Source organism: Octopus bimaculoides, chromosome 30 (genome assembly GCF_046866305.1).
Source record: "Octopus bimaculoides isolate indiv1 chromosome 30, ASM4686630v1, whole genome shotgun sequence".
In the NCBI taxonomy this organism is placed as follows: domain Eukaryota; kingdom Metazoa; phylum Mollusca; class Cephalopoda; order Octopoda; family Octopodidae; genus Octopus; species Octopus bimaculoides.
The window spans coordinates 4,744,862-4,762,361 of record NC_142957.1 but is presented as its reverse complement, the minus strand read 5'-3'; positions in this window follow the sequence as shown (position 1 = coordinate 4,762,361).

Genomic DNA, 17,500 nt, shown 5'->3' with positions numbered 1-17,500 from the left:
GTTGTTATTTTTTTCTTTTGGATTTACAATTTATATAGATAGATAGATAGATAGATAGATAGATAGATGCACACACACTTATATAACATACGTGGATATTTGTGGTCTGAGTTTAAATGCCACCGAAGTCTATTTTGCCTTTCATCCGTCCAGGGTCGATAAATTAAGTACCAGTTGCACACTGGAGTTAATGTAATCCACTTACCCCTCCCTAAATTTTAGGCCTTGTACATATACTAGAAAGGATTATTATTATTATTATTATTATTATTATTATTATTAAAGCGGCGAGGCAGAATCGTTAGCACGCCGAGCAAAATGCTTAGCGATATTTCGTCTGTCTTTATGTTCTGAGTTCAAATTCCGCGAGACCGACTTTGCCTTTCATCCTTTTCGGGGTCGTTAAAATAAGTGCCAGTTGAACACTGGGGTCGACGTAATCGAATCATCCCCACCCCACCCCAAGCTGCCCTTGTGGCAAAAATTTGAAATAATAATAAGGCGTAGGAGTGGCTGTGTGGTAAGTAGCTTGCTTACAAACCACGTGGCTCCGGGTTCAGTCCCACTGCGTGGCACCTAGGACATGTGTCTTCTACTATAGCCTCGGGCTGACCAAAGTGGTAGACGGAAACTGAAAGAAGCCCGTCGTATATATGTATGTATATGTGTGTGTGTGTGTGTGTGTGTGTGTGTGTGTGTGTGTGTGTGTATGTTTGTGTGTCTGTGTTTGTCCCCCCAACATCGCTTGACAACCGATGGTGGTGTGTTTACGTCCCCGTAACTTAGCGGTTCGGCAAAAGAGATCGATAGAATAAGTACTAGGCTTCCAAAGAATAAGTCCTGGGGTCGATTTTCTCGACTAAAGGTGGTGCTCCAGCATGGGCACAGTCAAATGACTGAAACAAGTAAAAGAGTAAAGAGTGAAAGTGTATTATTAAGGCGGCGAGCTTGCAGGATCGTTAGCACGCCGGGCTAAATGCTTAGCGGTATTTTGCTACGTCCTCAGTTCAAATCCGCCGAGGTCGACTTTGACCCTTCAGAAAGAAGGGACAAAGAAAGAAAGAAAGAAAGAAAAAAGAAGGGGAGATAGACAGAAAGAAAGAAAGAAGAAAACAAAGAAAGAAAGAAAAAAGAAGGGGAGAAAGAAAGAAAGAAAGAAAGAAGAAAGAAAGAAAAAAGAAGGGGAGAAAGAAAGAAAGAGAGAAGGTAAGAAAGAAAGAAAAAAGAAGGAAAGAAAGACCAGATGAAAGGAAGAAGGAAAGAAAGCGATGGTGATAAGTAAATAGAATATTAGAAGATTAGAATAAAGAAAAAATTACAGAAGCATTAACAACGACAACAACAACAACAACAGCAGCAGCAGCAGCAGCAACAGCAACAAGAACATAATGAACAAGCGAGGATAGGAAAAATGATATTAATGGCGTGAAGGGTCATGAGATGAAAGTGTGACTTGGACATCGGTCATTAATCATGTTATGAGAGAGAGAGAGAGAGAGAGAGAGAGAGAGAGAGATATTGAGATGAAAGGGAGGGGTGAGAAGGAGAGAGGAAGAGAGAGAGAGAGAGACATGATATGAGCATGGCGGCAGTGCGGTTTGCGTGGTGCGTGTAGCGCCGCGCGATGGATGTCATCGGATATCAGGCGGACAGCAAATAAACAACACTTTTCAACAGGGAAAAAAAGCTGACAGAACAGAAGGGAGGGGCAGGTCTGAGAAAAAAAAAAGAATGGATATGTGTGTGTGTGTGTGTAGTGATACCTGGCAGTACGAGTTTAAGTTCGTTCTATGACCGAGCTCGCCTTACGAATTGCTCGTTTTACAAATCAATTTCCCCCATTGAAATGATCTAAAATATAATTAACCCGTTCCAGAGGCCCGCCAAAACCACCCCAAAGTAATGTCTTATGGATTTTAAAGTAAAATGACAATTATAAATGAGAGAATATAAAAGAAATATGCAATCTGGTTTTATTAACTGAATTACATTAAAGACAGGACGATGTGTGTGCTCGTACTGCGGATTTCCGCTCGTACTTTTGAGACAAAAATTCACACCACTCTCGGCTCATACACCAAATTACTTGTACAATGGGGTACTCGCACTGCGAGGTTCTACTGTGTGTATATATATATATATATATATATATATATATATATATATATATATATATATATATATATATATATATATATATATATATATATATATATATATATATATATATAAATATATATATATGTGTGTGTGTGTGTGTGTGTGTGTGTGTATGAGTGGCTATGTGGTAAGTAGCTTGCTTACCAACCACATGGTTCTGGGTTTAGTCCCACTGCGTGGCACCTTCGGCAAGTGTCTTCTACTATAGCCTCGGGCCAACCAAAGCCTTGTGAGTGGATTTGGTAGATGGAAACTGAAAGAAGCCCGTCGTATATATGTATATATATATGTGTATGTGCGTGTATATGTTTGTGTGTCTGTGTTTGTCCCCCCCCCCCAACATCGTTTGACAACCGATGCTGGTGTGTTTACGTCCTCGTAACATAGCGCTTCGGCAAAAAGAGACCGATAGAATAAGTACTAGGCTTACAAAGAATAAGTCCTGGGGTCGATTTGCTCGACTAAAGGCGGTGCTTCAGCATGGCCGCAGTCAAATGCCTGAAACAAGTAAAAGAGTATACATATATATATATATATATATATATATATATATATATATATATAACATATGGTATAATTATAAACAGGGCAAATTTTAGCCATTTCTCCGCAGACTGAAAAAATATGTATGATATCATTCCATCAAAGTGTGGACGCTGGTTGCTCTCGTTCATACTTTACATTTAAATTTCTATAATTTTGAATTTTTATCACTTCTTATTTTGAATTTGACAAAGACAGACTTAATGTCGCAATATCGTTCAACCAATAAAATATCTTACAATCGAATCGCGCTCTTCGTCTACGCAAAACACTTTCAATACAGTAACCATAAGAGCACCACAGCAAACCACAGCACATACCCAAGGCGCACAGAGCTGCGCTCGGTAGTGAAGTGGAAGCACGTTATAAAAAATAAAACTACTGAATAATAATAATAATAATAATAATAATAATAATAATAATAAATGCCTGGATGCAGTACCAGGCAGTGGCTCTCTTGGCTTCTGATCTTAATTGATTGGAAGTGTTATCATGTACATTGTTTTGTTTTGGTATAAAAGATGGGCTACAGCAAATATTCTGCTTAATACCACAGATTTACTTGTCAGTTGTTTGACCTTAACCAGTTGAGCATGTCCCTTGGTGGCTGACGATATGTGCATCTCTGATCATGGGCAGAAGTAGTGGGGGAGCATCATAGCCATGTGTTGAGAGGAGTTCTTTGGGGTTTGAATAATTCACCTTTGGAAACATGGGTATTTTGCTCAACATCCTTAAACAAACCTTATTCAGGGACTTTTTTAGTGGGATGGGCTACACGACTTGAAGAAAATTCTAACTGCGTATGACCTGCGAGGTCATACACTGTTTATTTTGATATGAGATCACCATGTCACGCACATATGGTTGTGATGCATGTGTCTATGTATATATGCATGCATGCATGTATGTATGTATATATGTATATATGAATGTATGTATGTACTATGTGTGCATGCTGGTATGTATGTATGTGTATGTATATATACGTGCATATATATATATATATATATATATATATATATATATATATATATATATATATATATATATATATATATATATATATATATAGTATTAGATTACTATTAGATAATAAATCGAATGGTATACACCAGGTAACTTACCGGTAAAGCAGCATCACTTTCACAGTGTTCAGCGGATATTTGATCAATGAGAGAGAGAGAGTGAGAGAGAGAGAGAGAGAGAGAGAGAGAGAGAGACAGACAGACAGACAGAGACAGAAGATGGAAGACACGAGAATGTGTATTAATCATTACAATTGCTTCACCCCATCTAGCATCAATGCTAGTTGGGTCAAAACAATTGTAGTGAATAATAAACATTCTCAGATCTTCCATTTTCCGTCTCTCTCATTAATCATATATATATATATATATATATATATATCAAATATATATATATCAAATATATATATACTAAATCTCTGAACGAGGTATAAACAGTAGCTGCACGAAAACACGAAGTATATTTGCCACTTAAATGCGGCTAACCCCTACGGGTGAATGCTACTGTAGCTTGTAGCCCCAGGAGAACACCTTCCCCAGCTGGCTATTGACACACTTTCTGTGCCCTATCAGTATTTGCAAAGGGAAGTCATCCTTCCCCTCGTCGACCTGACGTGATACGTACGGACCCGAGTTTCTGGGGATTTACCCTTCGTCAGCGTACGACAATCACTGGTCTTCGATGCGAAGGAGTCCCGATGCAAATACATATATATATATATATATATATATATATATATATATATATATATATATATATATATATATATATATATATATATATATATATATATATATATTCTTTTATTCTTTTACTCTTTTACTTGTTTCAGCCATTTGACTGCGGCCATGCTGGAGCACCGCCTTTAGTCGAATCAAATCGACCCCAGGACTCATTCATTGTAAGCATAGTACTTATTCTATCGGTCTCTTTTTGCCGAACCACTAAGTTACGGGGACCTAAACACACCAGCATCGGTTGTCAAGCGATGTTGGGGGACAAACACAACTACACAACATATACACACATACATATATATATATATATATACATATATACGACGGGCTTCTTTCAGTTTCCGTCTACCAAATCCACTCACAAGGCTTTGGTCGGCCCGAGGCTATAGTAGAAGACACTTGCCCGAGGTGCCACGCAGTGGGACTGAACCCGGAACCGTGTGGTTGGTAAGCAAGCTACTTACCACACAGCCACTCCTGTATATATACATATATATCCTTTTTCCAGTGAAGAAAAGTTACCGATCTCGAAAAAGTGTAAACAAGCAATAATAAATCTCTGGGCGAGGTATAAACAGTAGCTGCACGACAACGGGAAGTATATCCTTAAAGTTTACGTGAAACGTTTTTGAGTGGACTCATAAAAAGCACCTATGCTATTTATTCCGGCTACCGCTTATAATTCCCATCGCCCACAGTCATTTCATGGTATGGTTATGAATCTGGTGCTGCTATAGCGTAGAAAGAATACAGCAATAACGAGAACTTTGGGATGTAAATTCATATATCCATTTACGCGTTGCTGCGTACGTTTAAAGGATATTGCATACCATATTTCTAATATCTTATGGATGGGAATGCAACAACAAAAACATGTGATTTGTGGAAACGTATGTAGCAATGCGTTAATGGATTTATGAATTTCCATTCAAAAGTTTTCATCATTACTATATATATATATACATACATTATATATATATATATATATATATATATATATATATATATATATATATATATATATATATATATATATATATATATATATATATATACACGCACACACACATATTTATATAAAGAAGAGAAGAGAGTACACACGCCTTGTACACCTTTATCTTTGTCTTCTTGCATATGTCTCGCCGACCCCAGAGGCGTCTTTCTTGCCTTCCGAAAGATGGCAAGGGTCTTCCTATGACACTGACATGCAGTGTCTGTGCAAGACCGTGCCTCAGTAAAGCTGGGCTTATGAGTCATCTTCGTAGTCATAAAGCGAGACCGATGATTGACTACCATGTCTGTCGGGCATGTGGAAGGGAGTGTGATTCAGCAGGAGGACTTAAACGACACGCAAAAGTACATGGAGCCCAATTACAACAACAGCCAGCTATTGCCAGTAAAGGTTTTGGACGCCAACTCTGTGCAAGACATTGTAGATCTTTGGCTTGGCTAAAAAGTCACATTCAATCACAGCACCGTTAAGTTAAGCTTCGTGCAATGGCCATACTCGATAACGAGGGGGCAGCCATCATATATATATATATATATATATATATATATATATATATATATATATAGATAGATAGATAGATAGATAGATAGATAGATAGATAGATAAATAGATAGATAGATAGTTAGATAGATAGATAGACGGACAGACAGACAGATAGATAGATAGATAGGTTTCTTTATTAGCCACACAGGGCTCAACACAGAGGGGACAAAATACAAATGTAGAGTTTTTTCTTTTCGAGGGGGGCGAAAACAAAGCAGAAAAAAAACAAAAGTGGGGACAACGATGAAAAAAAAACATCGCAAAACGTTTGGGGTATTTACAAAAAATACGAAATAATACAGAAAATTCCCAATAAATGGGGAGGTTATCCGTGGAAAGAAAAACCTACGAAAAGACCACGGTAACCCCGGTCCTTAGTGTCACAGTTTGTTAAATAAAATTTCTTTTATTTATGCAAGAAACCTAAGTAACTCTCTGTTTACAAAATTTTAAAACGTTTTATAGAATCATGGTCAAGGTGGCTTCGTCATTTATACGTGCCATTCTTGCTACATGTATCCATCTTTTTTCGAAACATTTGCTAGACAACACTTGCCTCTCTACTCTCACCTTCCTTTTCAAGTGATACTTGAAAAAGTTGATGAGAGATTGACCAGAGAGGAAAGTATTTGTCTCTAATCCTTTCAGACACGTCCACCAGATGCATTCTTTCGCCATAGCCACAAGTACGATAAATACAGCTCTTCCTTCCCGTTTAAAGGAAGGAGGCGTGACGATATTGACGATAGACTCGGTTGATAAACCGACTCGTCCCACACGCGACAGCAGTCGTTCGACATAAGCCCACAGATCCGAAATGGTTGGACACTGCACGAGTGCGTGCAGAACGGTTTCATCGCTCTGACCGCATCTCGGGCAGGTCGGCCCCGCATTTCGCGAGCCGTGTCTATAGAGCTTATCCCGAACGAGTAGCGCTTCTCGGTAACACTGCCAGGCCAGGGATCTCTGGAAGTTGTCCATAGTTCCCGGCCCGAAAGTCGTCCTGAACAGGCGGGTCAGGTATTCCTCGTCGACGCCCAGGTTCACCCCGAGATCGTCGTCGTACCTGCCCTCCACTAATCCCCTATAGAATGACTTCATTGTGATGCAGCCGCTCAAGGTCGACCCGGGACGGCAAAGTTGTTGCAGAGCAACGCGACACTCACGGTGCCATTCGCCATTCCTCGGCCTCTTTTTGATCCACGACTGCAGCTCGGTCATGGAGACGAGCTGCGGGAAAGCGCGTCGCACAAACGACGACCACACCTGCTCACCGTCGTCTACGTAGATAGATAGATAGATAGATAGATAGATTGATTGATAGATAGATAGATAGATAGATAGACGGACAGACAGATAGATAGAGAGATAGATAGATAGATAACTGTTTTAGTCCTTAGATCCACCAATACTGCCAGCAGCACCATGAGTAACAAGCCATCTACAAACACCCTGATTGTTTGTTTTTCCCGTAGCCCCACCGGACCCAACTACATTTTCTATCATGTCATCGCGAACCATACATACTACACCATGTCTTCTGTGGTCTTAGTCATGGCTTTTTCCCTCCCTTCCGCATCCAGTCCATCATGATGATTGCTTGTCTGTCCTGCTGCAATCAAAGCTCATAGCCAGTCATTGGCAGACTTCCCATACCAGCTCTTCCCATCACCTCTTTGTTTCTCACACTGTCCCGGTAAGAGAAGAGGATTCAACGTATACATATATACATATATACATGTACACATGTTTATATATACATACATGTGTATGTGTGCGCATATACACACATGCATATATATATATATATATATATATATATATATATATATATATATATATATATATATATATGTATATATATTCTGCACCTGATCTAATGCTTGATTTATTTGCCAAAATAATGAAATAATTAGAAAAGAAAAACACAAAGAATATCAATAATATGTCTGTCTGATAAGAGAATTTGTGTTTGTGTGTTTGAATGACAAATTATAATTAACATTGACTGCTATTTCTGAATTCTCAGTATGTAGGAGAAGCAGGTTACTGTCAATCCCTATATATTTATGATATATATATATATATATATATATATATATATATATATAATATCATTATTAAACATAGGGCAGTAAAAGAAAATTTATTTACCACCAGTGGTCCAGCGAGAATAAAAAATTAGTCAATAGACTACATATATATTATTCATTTAAAATATAGAGATGCCTATAATATGACATCTAACCCGCTAGAAAGAGCTATCTTTGTGGTATAGAGCTTTTGCTGCTCTTTCTAGCGGGTTAGATGTCCTATTATAGGCATCTCTCTCTCTCTCTCTCTCTCTCTCTCTCTCTCTCTCTATATATATATATATATATATATATATATATATATATATATATATATATATACACACATACATGTGTATGTATACATGTATATATATACATGTGCATATATGCATCATCATCATCATCATCGTTTAACGTCCGCTTTCCATGCTAGCATGGGTTGGACGATTTGACTGAGGACTGGTGAAACCGGATGGCAACACCAGGCTCCAGTCTGATTTGGCAGAGTTTCTACAGCTGGATGCCCTTCCTAACGCCAACCACTCAGAGAGTGTAGTGGGTGCTTTTACGTGTCACCTGCACGAAAACGGCCACGCTCGAAATGGTGTCTTTTATGTGCCACCCGCACAAGCCAGTCCAGGGGCACTGGCAACGATCTCGCTCGAAAATCCTACAGGAGCCAGTCAGGCGGTACTGGCAACGGCCACGCTCAAAATGGTGCATCTCATGTGCCACCCGCACAAGAACCAGTCCAGGGGCACTGGCAACGATCTTACTTGGCTTGCCGGGTCTTCTCACGCACAGCCCATTTCCAAAGGTCTCGGTCCGTAGTCATCGCCTCGGTGAGGCCCAATGTACGAAGGTCTTGCCTCACCACCTCAGCCCAGGTCTTCCTGGGCCTACCTCTTCCACGGGTTCCCTCAACTGTTAGGGTGTGGCACTTTTTCACGCAGCTATCCTCCTCCATTCTCACCACATGTCCATACCAGCGCAATCGTCTCTCTTGCACGCCACAACTGATGCTTCTAATGTTCAGCTTTTCTCTCAAGATACTTACACTCTGACGGGTATTCACATTGACATTACACATCCAACGGAGCATACTGGCTTCATTCCTTGCGAGCTTACGTATGTCCTCAGCAGTTACAGCCCATGTTTCACTGCCATGTAGCATGGTTGTTCGTACGCATGCGTCATACAGTCTGCCTTTTACTCTGAGTGAGAGTCCCTTTGTCGCCAGCAGGGGTAAGAGCTCTCTAAACTTTGCCCAGGCTATTCTTATTCTAGCAGCTACACTTTCAGCGCACCCACCCCCACTACTAACTTGGTCGCCCAGATAGCGGAAGCTATCGACTACCTCTAGTTTTTCACCCTGGAATGAGATAGAAGTTGTTTCCTGTTTGTTTGCAGTCTTTATTGCACCTGAACATCTGCCACAAACAAAAACTAACTTGCTAGTTAACCTGCCTTTGATGTTGCTGCACCTCTTATGTGTCCATAGCTTGCACCGGGTACATCTTATAGAGTTACTACCTACTCCTTTTCTACATACTGAGCAGGGCCATCTACCTGAAGGGGTTTGTGTTTTATCTACCTTCCTACTTATTAGGATTTTGGTTTTAGCTAGGTTGACTCTAAGGCCCTTCAATTCTAGACCTTGCTTCCACACCTGAAACTTCTCCTCTAGTTATATATATATATATATATATATATATATATATATATATGCATATATTATCATTACCACAGTATATATCTATCTCTATATACATATGAATGAACATATATACATGTACACAAATTTGTGAACATACATATATATGTACTCATATACATGTACATATACGCATAGACATATGTATCCAATCACATATCTATCTATCTATCTATCTATCTATCTATCTATCTATCTATCTATCTATTTCTCTCTATATAGAGAGAGAGAGAGAGGGGGGAGAGAGAAAGGGAGAGAAAGAGAGAGAAGGATGAGCTGTATAAAATAATAAAAGAATACTTATACACACACATTACTATTGATATACATATACACATACATTCATATACATAGATATATACACACAGATACGTACAAATATACATTATATATTTATGCTCCTAAACACGCACATATATTCAAGCATACATCATAAATATGTATATATATATATATATATATATATATATATATATATATATATATATATATATATATATATATATACATACATACATGCACACACTTACACTAACACACACGTGCATCTACAGCTGTGGATTCTGAGCACATCATGGTACGATAAAGTCCACCATGGTACGAGTTCTCCGCCAACAAATATTTACCATTCCCAGAATCCAATTTGCTGTTTTGTTTACTGAACAAATATTTGCTTAGCTTACGTGATTAATATCGTCTCCAATCACACAAGGCAGCTGCCCCAGCACGGCCTTGGTGCCAATGGCTAAAAAAAACTCTGACTATCTAGGTTTAGGCATGGGTATGTGGTTACGAAGCTTGCTTTGTAGCCATGTGATTGTGGGTTCAGTCTCGTTGTGTGTCTTCTTCGATAGCCCTGGGCCGACAATTGCCTTGTGTGTGAATTTGGTTGACAGAGACTGTGTGGAAGCCTACTTTATATATATATATATATATATATATATATATATATATATATATAGGGGCTGTGTTGTAACAAGCTTGCATCCCATCCACATGATTCTGGGTCCAATCCCGCTGCGTGGCACCTAGGGGCAAATGTCTTCTACCACAGCCTCAGGCCAACCAAGGCCACGTGAGCTTATTTGGTAGACGGAAACTGAAAGAAGCCCGTCGTATATATATATATATATATATATACACATATATATTTATGTGTATGTTTCTCTCTGTCTTTGTCCCCACCACCACCACCACCAACACCACCATCGCTTGATAACCGATGCTGGTGTGTTTACATCCCCGTAATCTAGCTGTTCGGCAGAAGGAACCGATAGAATAAGCCCCGGGCTTACAAAGAATAAGTACAGGGGTCGTTTTCTTCGACTGAAAAATGGCAGTGCTCCAGCATGGTCACAGTCATATGACTGAAACAACTAAAATAATAAAAGAATATATATTATATAACCTTTTAATCGGAGAAACGGGAAAGTCCCAAAAGGAAAGGAAATCACCAACAGCACATGTGTAGCTACATTGCTGAATATAAATCAATAAATATATATATATAGATAGATATAAAATTAAATGAGAGTTTTGACGCTAATATCCATTATTATTGAAGTTTATTCCTATGTCAACATTTCTGTATAAGGCTATATTTAACTGTCAAATTCAAATTAAATAAATAAATTACCTTACACATCTTCAGGGTAAAAGGTGAATAGCAAAAAGTAAACACCAAAAACATCGTCTCTAAGTCTAGTTCATATTCAAATATTTTTTGCCAAATCTGGTGAAATATTTGTGGTGGTGTATAGAACAGATTTTCACAAAATTTGGCAAAAAAAACTCATAACTCTAACCCTAAAAGCCTAACCCTAACTCTAAAACCCGAACACTAACCGCCAAATCAGAAAGATCCGAAGACACTTTCCCAAGGTGCCACGCAGTGGGATTGAACCCGGAACTATGTGGTTGGTAAGCAAGCTACTTACCACACAGCCACTAATAATAATAATAATAATAATAATAATAATAATAATAATAATAATAATAATAATAATAATAATAATAATAATAATAATAATAATAATAATAATAATAATAATAATAATAATAATAATAATAATAATAATCAGCAAAAAATCACATTCTATTGTCAAAGAAGCTTTCAAATTTGCAATGGAACTTGGCATTAACTTTGAATGAGATGAAGAACCTGAAACCATTGTTACCAAACAAGCAAAGCTGATCAAGCAGACTACAAAAAAAGAACGAGCAGAAACAAACTGAGGAGCAGTGGAGCCAAAAGCCTCTGCATGGCCAGTATATACCTCGAAGTTGAAATGCTGATGTAGACCAAGCAACAACGCATCAGTGACTGGGAAATTCAAAATTGAAAGCAGGGACTGAAGGTTTCATTTTGGCGACACGAGATCAAAGCTTGCTTACCAAAAACTGCCAGGTTGACGTTCTTCAAAACGGCTCTGACCCTAAATACAGATTCTGCGACACACACACATTTGACGAAACAATACACCAACTCGTCTCGGGATGTCCTGTTCTGACAACAAACAAATACAAAAATCACCATGATAGGGTAGGGCAGTATTTACATTGGAGAATATGTAAACACTAGAAAATCAGCAGTCCATCTTATTGGTATAAACATCATTCTGAGAAAATCGTTGAAGGTAAAAATGTCACCATCTTCTGGGATTTTCCAGTCAACACCGACGGAACAATCCAGGCTAAAATACCAGACATAGTCATTAAAGACAGAAAAGAAAATACTTATAGACTAATAGGTTTCATGTTCCAACTGATAAGAATATATCTGTAAAGGAATTTGACAAATTAAGTGAACATAAGGACCTAGAAATAGGAATACAAAAAATGCGGCATTTTAAAGCGAGAACAGTTCCTGATATTGTGGGTGCTCAAGGTATGATAAGAAAGGGATGTCAGAAACAGCCAGATAACATCCCAGGAGAACCATGTCTCAGAGAAATCCAAAAAGATTGTGCTGACAAGTACTGCCCACATCCTTAGAAAAGCTCTATTTAAATGTCTGGGTTGTATTACATAAAGATATTTCGTTACTGCCCCTGCCACTCGCTCTCCCCAAGCTTTCACTCATACTGTAACATCTCTTATCCTTCACTCGCCCTTGGGCGCTGGGTATCTCGGAAAATGATTGTAACAAACACGCAGATTAAAAGTAAATGATAATTATAATAAAAAAAAAATAGGCATAAAATCTAGTTTTGAGCGGCTCCAGAAAACAGTGTTATTAGGAACAGTTAAGCTACATAGGAAGGTTCTTGGCATCTAAGGTTACTTGTTGTAGCCTGATGTTAGGATTTTTCCCAACAGTCTGATCTTTTGTGCGTAAATGAAATAATAATAATAATAATAATAATAATAATGATGATGATGATAATAATAATTATAGAGTTTTCGTTTTAAAATGACAATGGAATAATTATATATATATATATATATATATATATATATATATATATATATATATATATATATATATATATATATATAAATGATTGATTAACAGGAAGTTAGCAAACAAACGTTCATTCGAAAATGTCCCGGAAGTAAACAATGTCCGCTCACTCAAGACCTGACAAGCCAAATAACGAATAGACTTTTTAAAAAATCTTTCCTTGCTAAAATGTTGACACAAATGCATGCATGTGTGTGTGTGTGTGTGTGTGTGTGTATTATGTATGTATGTGTGTGTGTGCATTTGTGTGCACACACACACAGAGATAGACAACAGAGACACATCTCATTAACTAAAAATGATTATCTGTCGTATAATATGAATTACATAATATAATTTGCATTACCGATTCTTCAGAAATGTGTAACTCTTATACATAATTCTAGGTACACAGGTGTGACTGTGTGTTAAGAAGGCTGCTTCACAACTGCATGGTTCCTGGTTCAATCCCACTGCATGGCACCTTGGGGAAATGTCTTCTACTAGAGCTCTGGGCCAGCCAAAGCCTTGTGAATGGATTTGGTAGATGGGACCTGAAAGAAGCCTATATAAATATATATATACATTATATATGCATGCGTGTATGTGTGTGTGTGAGTGTGTGTGTATGTGTGTGCGAGTGTATGTGTCTTTGTTTAGGTTTGTCCACCATCAATGCTTGATTGTTTGTTTACGTCCCTCTAATTTAGCAGTTTGTGCCAGTAACAGAAAGGATTATTATTATTATTGAGTGAGAGAGCAGTGCATGCCATCAAAGTGACATCAAAGTGCATGCCATCAAAGCCCAATATACCCATCATGACTACCCGTCTGATAAGGGTACACCAGGCACATGCATTACAACCATATGTGCGCGACATGGTGATCTCATATCAAGATAAACAGCGCATGACCTCGCAGGTGGGGCCCAGTTAGAATTTTCTTCAGTTCGAGTAGCCCATCCCGCTCAAAAGGTCCCTGAATAAGGTTCGTTTAAGGATGTTGAACAAAACATCCATGTTTCCAAAGGTGAATTCCTCTCAACACATGGCTATGATGCTCCCCCACTACTTCTGCTCATGATCAGAGATGCACATATCATCAGCCACCAAGGGACATGCTCAACTGGTTAAGGTCAAACAACTGACAAGCAAATCTGTGGTATTGAGCAGAATATTTACTGTAGCCGATCTTTTATACCTATTATCATTATTATTATTATTATTATTATTATTATTATTATTATTATTATTATTATTATTAATTTATGTTTGACTTTTGCTTTGCATTTGTACAAGTTGGATCCAAGTCTCACCCAGAGATCTCAAGGGACAACAAGTTAGAAGTTCATGTAGTTATTATTATTATTATGATTATTATTATTATTATTATTGTTATTATTATTATTATTATTATTATTATTATTATTATTATTATTATTATTATTATTATTATTATTCAAGGTGTTAGCCAAGTGGTTGGCGCTTGTCGTCATTAGGTTGGTCAGTGACGCGCAGACATGGCACTGTCCCGAAAAAATCTATCCTCCATCTCACGCGCTACATCATAGAGAGGGTAAGGAAGGAACCTTGCATGGGTGGGGCCCGGATCAATTTGGATCAATCGAAAGCTTTTGACAATGTCGACCATCAACAGGTGAAGGCTGTCCTCGAGGTGGCCGGTTTCGGTCCCATTTTCAGAGGTTGGATCGCTGCAATGTACAGTGATATCTGTTCAGTGGTCAAAGTAAGCGGTCACCTTTTCGAAATCGTTTAGCATCGCTCGTTCAGTTCATCAAGGATGCCTACTCTTTCTCTCTCTTCCTGTACGTGATAGCTCTCGAACCATTACTAAGGAAGTTGACTATAGGCGCAGGAGTGGCTGTGTGGTAAGTAGCTTGCTTACCAACCACATGGTTCCGGGTTCAGTCCCACTGCGTGGCACCTTGGGCAAGTGTCTTCTGCTATAGCCTCGGGCCGACGTGAGTGGAATTGGTAGACGGAAACTGAAAGAAGCCTGCCGTATATATGTATATATATATATATATGTGTGTTTGTCCCCCCCACCATCACTTGACAACCGATGCTGGTGTGTTTACGTCCCCGTAAGTTAGCGGTTCGGCAAAAAGAGACCGATAGAATAAGTGCTAGGCTTACAAAGAATAAGTCCTGGGGTCGATTTTCTCGACTAAATGCGGTGCTTCAGCATGGCCGCAGTCAAATGACTGAAACAAGTAAAAGAGTAAAAGAGAGAGTAAAGAGTATCTCGAGGGATAAGCGCGTGATCTCGGATGTGGAAGATTTGTGTCGGCTTATGCGAACGACGTCACCGTAATGGTGTCGAACAGCTCGAAAATCAAGGTGCTTGGCACTACCTTAAGGGAGTACGAAGCGGTGACAGGAACAAAAATTAATCAGAACATGTCGGTGGGCCTGCAGCTCGGCACCTGGAGAGTCAGGTCCATACCAACCGACGGCGTTGCAGGGCATTGGACAGAAGGACAGGTTAAATTGCTCGAGGTCTGGTTTGGTCTGGACCTCAAGGTGGACAAAAACTAGAGAGAGGTGACGAGTAGGGTGGCTAATCTTACCCAGGAATGGGTAGAGAAGGCGGCGAGCTGGCAGAAACGTTAGCACGCTTGGCGAAATGCTTAGTGGTATTTCGTCAGCCGCTACGTTCTGAGTTCCAATTCCGCCGAGGTCGACTTTGCCTTTCATCCTTTCGGGGTTGATAAATAAAGTTCCAGTTACTCACTGGGGTCGATGTAATCGACTTAATCCCTTTGTCTGTCCTTGTGTGTTTCCTCTGTGTTTAACCCCTTGTGGGTAATAAAGAAATACGAAACGTTAGCACGCCGGGCGAAATGCTTAGCGGTATTTCGTCTGCCGTTACGTTCTGAGTTCAAATTTCGCCGAGGTCGACTTTGCCTTTCATTCTTTCGGGGTCGATAAATTAAGTACCAGTTGCGTACTGGGGTCGATCTAATCGACCCGCCTTCTCCCCCCCCAAAAAAAAATTTCGGGCCTTGTGCCTAGAGTAGAAAAGAATGTATAGCAGAATATTTGCTGTAGTTCGTGTTTGACCCCAAGGCAAAACATAAACATGTTAACAGAAACCTCATTTAAGTAGGACCAGATGTGAAGAGAAAAAAAATTAATTAATATTATTAACTTTCAATATGAATACATCTGTTAAATCATATAGTGTCTGACATCACTAACGAAGACACGAGCTCCTAAGTTATTAATCTCATCAGAAGCCATATGTATAAAGTCAATTAATTAATTAATGAACTTAGTTATTTCTTTATAAATGCTTCTAATTAGTGTTTCTATTAAAACAGGATGGGCCAAAAATTACGCACTAAATAAGTTCAATACACCCTGGAATTGTCAAAGATATGCTTTAATTTTTCTAAAATTGAATAAAATAAATAAAATAATGAATACACACGTACTTGTACAAAATGAATAAAATGAATAATAATAATAATAATAATAATAATAATAATAATAATAATAATAATGGAGGCGCAATGGCCTAGTGGTTAGGGCAGCGGACTCGCGGTCATAGGATCGCGGTTTCGATTGCCGGACCGGGCGTTGTGAGTGTTTATTGAGCGAAAATACCTAAAAGTTCCACGAGGCTCCGGCAGGGGATGGTGGCGAACCCTGCTGTACTCTTTCACCACAACTTTCTCTCACTCATGCTTCCTGTTTCTGTTGTGCCTGTAATTCAAAGGGGTCAGCCTTGTCACACTCTGTGTCACGCTGAATATCCCCCGAGAACTACGTTAAGGGTACACGTGTCTGTGGAGTGCTCAGCCACTTGCACGTTAATTTCACGAGCAGCAGGCTGTTCCGTTGATCGGATCAACTGGAACCCTCGACGTCGTAAGCGACGGAGTGCCAACAACATGTATATGTGCATGTGTATATATAAATATACATATATACATATGCGTGTGTAGGCACGTGGCTTAGAGGTTAGGCTGTTGTCCTCACAATCGATAGATCTTCGGTTCCACTCCCAGACCGGGCACCGTGCTGTGTCCTTGAACAAAACACTTCATCTCACGTTGCACCAGGCACCCTTTAGATCCGCGAGGAGTGTTGGCCTGCTCGTCTAGCCAGCAGGATGGCGTCATACAATGGTTAAAAATGACGCAAAGCGCATTGTGACCAGCGATGTGTAACAACATCTGATTGTCTAGCTGATTACGTTACATACATACACATTTATATA